The 9,505-nt window shown below is 34.2% G+C and overlaps 1 long non-coding RNA gene across 3 annotated transcripts; it reads left to right on the forward strand.

The window, feature by feature from the left end:
- The first annotated feature begins 81 nt into the window (after window positions 1-81).
- On the forward strand, window positions 82-5,034 carry LOC139899160 (uncharacterized). 3 transcript variants are annotated; one of them, XR_011777348.1, is made up of 3 exons: window positions 82-402; window positions 541-2,728; window positions 4,627-5,034. It is a non-coding gene; the product is annotated as an uncharacterized lncRNA (long non-coding RNA). The 3 variants fall into 3 exon arrangements; XR_011777347.1 differs by having other exon boundaries at window positions 541-664; window positions 2,194-5,034; XR_011777349.1 differs by having other exon boundaries at window positions 541-664; window positions 2,397-5,034.
- The last annotated feature ends 4,471 nt before the right edge of the window (window positions 5,035-9,505 follow it).

Here is a 9,505-nt window from a genome sequence, read left to right on the forward strand (position 1 = left end):
AAGTGATATGTGATAATCATCTTACTTTATTTTTATTTCAATTTTCTCTTTGTTCAATGTCTTCTGAACCCTCAACAACACACTCTGAAAAGGAGGTCGCCTCTGTACAACAAAACCAAACGTACATTCGGCTTTCAAACAGACACACAGTACATGTTGACCGGCATGTTGACTGGCATTGACCGGCTTTTAATAGTGGATCTTGACATTTTGTGTAGATCTAGCGAAACTATAGTCCAAGATCCATGGAGTAAGAGCAGATCTGGTGTCGATTTGAGCGGATTTACACGTTTGACCTGCATTGACCGTCGTTGACCGAGAAACTTGCCAAGTTGGAGTTTGAAGACTCAGGATGACAGTAGAAACAAGATCTCCCCGAGGAATTCCTAGATTTACAACACTGTAAGGATGCAGCTTTTGATTTCTATATTTTATATTTATGTATAACTGTGTATGTGATTAGAAGAGTTATATATGTCTTGTTGTTGAAAATTGTATCAATTAGGGTTTCATCTGATAATAATACAGTTAAAATGGTAGGTTAAAGAATACGCATATCCAATTTTTGTGGTCCGGAAAAGGAAAAGAAGTTAACACCATGTCTGGTACGAATCCAGATGTTAAACTTTCAGCAGAGGAACTTAACCAGAAAGAAGAAGAGAAGGTAAAGCTCACTTCATTTTGTGTCAAGATAATAGCATACATACAGTAGCAATATATTAGAAAAGTGTGTTGTGTGAATTTAAAAAGAGCATGATTCCAAATGATATTTGTACTTAAGGCACAACAAGGGCCTACGTCTTCAAAAGTCAAAACCAAACAAGAAGAAGCAAGAGCGGCCAAATGGGTAGGGCTGAAACGGGTTGGGTTAACCCCAAAATACTGTCTAAGAGCACTGGGTGTGGTGACGCGTCATTTCAGTGTTAGTTCAGTGTCTTGCTGATGACTTGACGCTGACTGGACTGACACTGAAAACTGACATTGGTGAAAAAAACAGGGGACTGGGAAAAATGTCAGTTCAGTGTGTTGGAGAGAGAAGATAGGGTCCACTAATTATTTATTTATACATTTTCTTATATATTTTTAACACATTATTAAATAGAATTAACAAAAATACGTACAAATATTAAATTAAAAAATACATTAAAAGTCCTAAAATACGCTTTTATTAAAAAATAAAAAAAGTCCTAAAACGATTACAATTAAAAACCTAAAATTAAATTTATTAAAAAAAAGTCCTAAAATTACTTATTAATCATAAAATTACTTATTAAATCCTAAGAATTACTTATTAAAAATAACAACAATTTAACGGCCATAGCGAGTGGGAGATCCGGATTCATGCGAAGACGTATCATCATCTCGACCGTTCGAAGCCGGAAGGCTCCACACGTTCCTACAGTACAACGTGATACGTTTGTTCGTCAGTTTGGCCTTTCCGACCATTCGTTCCCACACGGCTTCAGATTGAAATTCCTTGAACAAATCCGTGACCTCGTCACAGTACCAAACGTCGGCGGCTTCGCAATCTACCCTATCACGTATAAAGCTTACAACGCGTTCTACATCGAAGCCGGTAACATCTAGACGTTCGAACGATTGTGTGTTCCCGTCGTACCAATATTGACGGTTATCGGAAAGCTCGCCGTTGTGGTGGACGTCGAGGTTGATCAAGCAACGATTGGCCATATTTTTTTGTGAAGAAAAAAGAAATTTTTTTGTGTAAAATTATGAAGAAAGTAGAATATTTGTTGTGTGTGTAAATAATGAAATTGTTGAGTTATATATAGGGATGAAGAAATGATTTAAAAAAAAAATAAATAAAAAAAAAGCCAACGGCACAAACGGATATAATTTTGAAAACGGGCCCACAAACACATCCAAGACCCGAAGTCTTGGCATCGACACCGGCATCATCGACGCTGCCCCGACGCCGGAAGGGTGTGGGGCGACGGTCGGCGACCAAACCGACGCCGGGGTGACCTTGCCCACACCGGATGCTCTAATATTGTTTATTACAGCAATTAGTGGCAGACATGGGGTTTTTATATAATTAAAAAGTCGGTCATGCAGAACACCTAAAAGTCAGTTAGAACCTATTTTTTCTTATAAAATAAATGAAGTTAGGGTAAATTTCATTCAGAAATACTTGACTATGGACTCATTTTTCTTGGTTAACTTTTTTCCTGATAGTTAATTCTCAAAGTTTCTCCGGTTGACTCAAATGGAGATATTCTTACAAATGCGAATTTGACCGAGGTAGCCCAAAAACACCTTTTTTGTCCATACACATAAACTTTTGTATAGATAGTAATATGAGTAAAAATATAATAGTATTTCATTAGTACTGTAATTTATTTGAATGAACTGATTCAAGAGGTTTTGTGCATTATAAGGAAATTTTGGGCGACTTTTGACGAGTGTTGTGTCTACAAAGAAGTTTAAGGGATTCACTTAGTACTAAATAGAGTATGTTTTTCTTCTAGTAGATAATTTGTGATATTTTCTACGACAACTACACCACACCACACCACATTATGAGAAGGTTAGGGAGATTATTGGTTTTGGAACATTGCTTGTGTCTACAAAGTCCGTGGCCGAAAAACCAATGATATTTTTGCTGTGAAGGCGATTCGTCCTGAGAGTCTGAGACAGAATGGGGAGTATCTTTCGATCTCTTAAGAGAACATTAACTATTAAAAACTTTGAAGCACGAAAACATCGTAAGGTAATTTTCACCGCTATAATACTTTGTTATCTTAGTTTTAGAGACTTCAGAACTTAAATATATTGAGTATGAACTTTATTGACTATACCACCAATGAATTATAAATTGAATATATTCTTTTTGTTTATTTGTTTACAAGCTGTATAAAGTTTTGCTTGAAAATACACGCGTTTATATAATTTTTGAGTATCTAGACTCAGACGTGGATAATTACATGGAATCTCCAGAGTTCTTAAAAGATCCACATGTTGTAAAAGATAGTAAAATTGTTTGGATTCCAAGTTGTATAACATTTTGTGGGTTGTGGGAAGTGATAGCTATGATACCTGTAACATTTTCAATCACTTTGTAACTTTTCCATATCTATTTTCACTTTCAGAAGTTCCTAAATCAGATATTGTTAGGGATTGCTTATTGTCATCAATGTGGAATGAGAATTTTCAATTGCTCTGAAGGATTTAACATTTGACGTAATTAAATGGTTTTGAGTTTCTTTTCAATTTTAACACGCAACCTTACCATTTTCGGTTTAAAATCAGTGATATAATATAATTTTCCAGGTGGGGACGCTGCCAAACTTGGTACTAGAAATTCTTCTTGAATTCGAACTATACTATGCTCCAGCTGATATGTGGTCCGTGGGGTGTATCTTTGCTGAAATGGTTAGCGGGAATACGACTTTTTGAAGGAAAATCTGAGATTGACCAGACTCGTATTTTTTCAAGTAATTTATTCTTGATAATTTTTCATTTTTGTGTGTGTTTAGTATGGCGTGAGCCTTCCTTGAAATTTATATTCGGGTCGTTCTTTCTTTATTGATTGATGGGTACTCCAAACGAATAAACATGATTGGGGTGACTTCTTTTAATCGATATGATTTAGTCATAACAAGTGGGACAACTTAGGTGACTAAACTATAGTGATCAAAAGAAGTCACCCAATGTCACGTTTCTTCGTTTTGGAGTACCCATAAATTTATACAGAAAAATGGCTCGAATATAAATTAAAAGGAAGACACACGACATAATAAACACAAAAATGAGAAATTATCAACAATAAATTACTTGAAAATACGAGTTAGTTGGTCAATGTCTAATATTTTCATTCAAAAGTGGTTTCTAACTAATGATTTTAGCAAAGATACACCCTACGGACCATATATTAGTGGGGAGCATTAATATAGTTGGGATTCAATAAGAATTTATGGTGCCATATACGCCAGCGTCCCCACCTGGAAAATTATATTATATCTTTGATTTTAAACCGAAAATGTTATGTTCACGTGTTAAAACTGAAAAGTAACTTAAAACCATGTAATTACGTCAAGTGTTAATCTCTTCACAGGTCAGCCCGAAGTAGGCAATCTTGATAACAGTTTTATTAGTGTCTATTAACAGGTTCTCAGTCTTGATGAATTACTCCAAATTGATGACAATGAGTGATCCTTAACAATATCTGATTTAGGAACTTCTGAAAGTGAAAATGGGTATGGAAAAGTTACAAAATGGTTGAAAATGTAAGGTATCATAGCTACCGCTTCCCACAAAATGTTATACAACTTGAAATGTAAACAATATTACTTACTTTTACAAGATGCGGATCCTTTGAGAACTATGAAGATTCCACGTAATTATCCACGTTCGAGTCTTGTGATTGGAGCATGCGTTCGAGATCTTGAGTGATATGTTAAAAAAAGACTGCCAACCGAATTTTAAAACCCTTTATGTATTGTTTGACGGATTAGCTCTCTTTAAAAGTGTCCCAAATGGTTATTTAACGATGTTTAAGGAAATGGTTCTACTCACCCAATCGAGTTTCTTCAAAAAGCGAAGAAACATGGTGTTGGGGTTTCGGTTGTTTATAGTTTCTTGATTCTGGGATTGTATAAAGTGGTACAGATACTTGAAGGTGGTGAATTGTTTCAAGAAATGGTGAAAAATGGCTGCTTTCCTTATATCACCACATGTTCTCACATATTGGAACTTTTGCGTACGGAGCGAAAATATGATGATTGTATAGTGATGATGAAATTAATGTATGATTATGGGGGACTATGCCATCTTTTTCCTCGTTTTGTTCATCAGTTCACGGTCTTCGAAAGAAAGGAAAAAGGTCAAGGAAGTGCAAGATTTAACGTCTGATCTTATATGCAAAGCTGGTGATGAAAACATAGATGTAGTGTCAACATATATGGATTTTTTGGTAGATTGTGATTAATGTCTTGAACATCTAAGAATTGTTGAAGAATTGGATTATCAAGATACACCAATAATCTAGCAACATGGAGGAATCAATCCCACCTTTTGTGAGCAAACACTTTTACTAATTATTAATAACCATGATCAAGCAACATGTACTATTTATGGTTAATACATCAAGTGCGAGGGAATTTTGCCAAACACCCTTATTTAATACATATAAGCTCCACCTTCTAGTTTCAAATATAAGCTTCAACTAACACCGATAAGCTTTCATTTAACGGTTATAAACTTTCATCTACAACTATTCTTGCCAAGAGTTAAGACTAATAATTTAACTGGAACTTGATTTGGAAACATAATCATTAAGGAAATAAGCTGTATAACTAGTTAAGACTTACAGTAGTAACTGTAAGAAATTGCTAATAATTTCTTTCTTACTATTAAATAGCAGTTTAAAAGAAACTTGACAATATTTTTTTACTTTTTGACACACTATTATTAAGTAATAGATATATAAAAATAAATAAATAAATAGATATATAAATAAATACATTATAGTAGCTTTTCTCATGTAAGAAACAGAGGTGGAAATTTTTACCCGTATACTTATGAATGTGTTGATTAGGGTTATTTTTACATCTCAAACAATGGGTAAAATACCTATAACTTATACAAGAGTACATCCAATAAAACTTCCTAGTTCATTTTATTGATTAAATTAGGTTTAGTTTGTAACGATGCTTGACATATATTCATCTAAAAATTTAATTTTTTGGGCCGAAAGTGCTCATGGTCAACCCAACAGGGGCAATACCTACATAACCCACTTTGACCCGTGCCAAGCCACCTAAATCGGCCAATTTACCACATCTTAAATAGTGACCTATGTCCAACCAGATCCGGGTATGTCCACGAGTGCGTTTCTCGATAATTCACAGTTTTAGCTCTGGTTTCTTCGTTATAGCTCCGTTTTATTCGATTGTTGCGCCATTGTCTTTGTTTTTCCAAGATCATCGAAATGAACTAACAACAACGATACCCAATTCTGCGTTCGTGAAGTATGGAGATGTGAGATGTAAACAATCATTCCTATACCCTATAAAGAATGGAAGTATGTTCTCCACCCACGTGTATAGAAAGAATTCTACACCACGAGAGAGAGATAGTCATCCGTTTTGCTACTCCAAGGTAGAGAATGTAACATCCCGCGTTTTTCCGTTAAATTTATTTTAACGCCGTCTTTTTTTTTTAGATAATATCTTTCGTTATCTAAATTCGTATCTTCCGTTGACTAACGTTCTTAATATACCCGTTATTTAATTATAACATCACTCGTTTACTCTAGCGTTTTTAAAATAATTCGTTTGGTTAATTCACGAACTCGCTTTAAACTTGAGGGACCGAAGTTGACAAGTGGGCAAACTAGTTGACTAGGTCAACTAGTCAACTCACTATTTTCCACCATTCATTCCATTTTCACCTCCCTCGTCCCTTTTTCCTCTCTAGCTCAAGAACATACTTTTTAACATCTTCAAAGAATCATCATCTAAATCATTTCAAGGAAGCAAACATCAAAACAAATTACATATTCGTGATCCTCTCTTCATCCTCTTCGATTTGGTACCAATTTCACTACTTGGGGTAAGGTTTCTAAAAACTCTAGATTTCTCAAATTCGTTTTATGGACTTGAAATGGTGTTAGTTAGTGTCTATGGCTCAAGTCTAACATGAATATGTGTTTAGTTTGCTTGATTTGTTGTTTTGAGTAACTAGCTTGAATATGAAAAATGAGTGTGATTAATCTTGTGTTTTGGTTGATTAAATGTTGTTTAAATGTTAAAGTTCATGTATTAAATGTGTTACTAGCATCATTAGCTTCATTTTGATGTGTAGGTTGATTTAGAAAAGCTTCAGTTACAAAATTGATGAATTCATGATTTTGGTTAGGGTTTCATGAGCTTTAAAATGAACTTTTGATAATTGAATGCTATGAAATATTGTTAGTAAGTGTTTAGTTGTATTGTATGTTTAATTACCTTCGAAACGGCATATCATATGTGTAAATTGGATTCCCGAGTCATGAAATGCATTTTATGAACTTGAAACTTTGATAATGAACTTTTAGCGATCAATCGACGAGGTTTTCATTGTTGTTAATGATGGATTTGAGTGATGAAATGTGTTTAGTTGTATTCCTCGTCAAAATACCTTTACAACGATATAAGATACGTGTTTTGAATGTTTACGGTTCATAAGATACGTTCGTTTGAAGTTTGGTTCGAGACTTGTCATTTTTTCAGCAATTCCACCTGAATCAGGTACAGATGCGGCACATCTGTGAGGGATGCGGCGCATCAGCTGCAGACTGCCCAAAATCTTCGTTTTTCGTTTAATTCCAACTATGCTATGCACCTCCGATTGACATGAAACTTGGCCAACATGCTTATATATGACTTCTAAGCTTAGAAAAATAGTCCGAGACCCGACCCGAACATGTTGACTTTTTCGTTGACTTTGACCAAAGTTTGACTTTTAGTCAAACTTAACCAAATACTTATGCAATCTTTCTAACATGCTTTTATACTTGATTCTTGTATGAAACTTGACAACGTGATTCACATGCTATATATATTCGAGTCGTAAAAAGTCATTGGACTAATTGAACACATTTCGCCCGACCTTGTGTCGTAACCGGTTAATTGATACAACTTACTTGTTTAGGTCAAGGCTAAACAGCTTTCATGCACACGTTTACTTTGTGAAGTACCTTTATACTCGTGCACTCGAGGTGAGATCGTAGTTCCACCTTTTCAACAACACTTATTCTTTAAATCATGGGCTGAGAAACATATACATTACATACTTATATACATTTCATATGTATATATACTTTTCATACTTTTATACTTTGAACACAAATACGAATACAAAGATACAGACGAGTTAGAACAAAAGTCCTCAATCCAATTATCATTAGTTCCACTTGCAGGGTGTAAGTGTAAGCGAGTAATTATGTTGTGTGGCCATACGGGTTTGACGAACCCTCATTCAGACGGTTCGCTACCGTTAGTGAATGGAATATAATTTTATCGGGTATAGTGTAAGTTCTAACACTATAGATTCAAGATTCAGAGGAAAGATTCAGTTAAGCTTTGGTAATTGGGTGCTCGTGATACAAACAACATTCTTTGAAATATATACGATTTGGATAATCAACAATACAAAATCTTGTGGTTCAAAAACAACGTTTACAAATACACCTATGATTTCACCAACGTTTTTCGTTGACAGTTTTCTATATGTTTCTCAGGTTCATGAATGACAATTTGATACATGCTTCCGCGTACACTCATACTTGCTTGGAGTCAAGCATACATGCATACATTCTGATTACTTGCTTGGAGTCAAGCATACATACATACTTACGCTATTGATAACATTCGTGATTTACAACTTATATTATGTCGCAAGTTATTTCATTTATACTTTGCAACTTTTGTAAACTTAAACTTGTTGTCGAACCGTTGGTAACTTAAACCTTTGCAAGTCATACTTTTCAAATGAATGCGACATAATTTTGGTCAAACGCGTCTCATTTAGGGACTATGACCACGTAACGGGACCTAAGTTAACGGCGCCGTCAATGACGATTTTGTCGGGTCGTTACAGTGGAGAGATTGCTTCTGTAAGGATAAAAAATATAAAAATTCACACATAACTGTGTGTGCTATACGGATATACGAAGCTCAAGCAAAATGCATGGGTTTGAAGAAATCTATATTATAACGGAAATAAGTTAACGCTGGTTATGTGTGGGGATTAAAATGAAATCACATGCATACAATAAGGGTTATCAAGCAAATAATAACAGCAACAGCAACAGCAACAGCAACAGCAACAGCGACAGCAACAGCAACAACATAATTAATAATTAATAATAGGGTGTATGGTGAGATTTTCTAATAATAAACTTTTAAGGAAGGATTTGTTGCGTAATCTATCTATCTATCTATACATTATTATAAAGTGCGTGCCAATAATCATACATGTCAATTTCTCAACTAATCTGATTTAAATTTGCACACATGTCAATTTCTCAATTAAACTGAATTAAATAATAATAACTTCCTAAAATAACCAATTAAATTAAAGGTATCTTATAAGATAACTATATATATACACATGAAAATTTATCTTGAACTAGATACAAATCTTAAACCGTAAATACGCCCATTTTTAGGAATCATGCGGTTGGTTATGATTACTATTAATTAATTATTAACTAGTTTTGAGGCTCGCGCGTTGCGGCTGAAATTGCTTTCACTTCTGGATGTTAATATAAATGTTAAGTTGTTTTTACTTTATGTTAATATAAATGCTGTGATTACAACAGTTTGAAATTATATGTAATTATATTCAAACACTTCCTAAGAATTACGGAGTAGTTATTTTCCAACAGTTCGAAATTTCAATGGCTTAAATCATTATAAATCCATTGTAAGATGATTAATATCCATAACATATCTAAAATTATTGTTTTACTTATATCTCCAAAATTTTGGGTAATAGAGGTTTG

The sequence above is a fragment of the Rutidosis leptorrhynchoides genome, chromosome 3 (assembly GCF_046630445.1).
Source record: "Rutidosis leptorrhynchoides isolate AG116_Rl617_1_P2 chromosome 3, CSIRO_AGI_Rlap_v1, whole genome shotgun sequence".
NCBI classification, from domain to species: domain Eukaryota; kingdom Viridiplantae; phylum Streptophyta; class Magnoliopsida; order Asterales; family Asteraceae; genus Rutidosis; species Rutidosis leptorrhynchoides.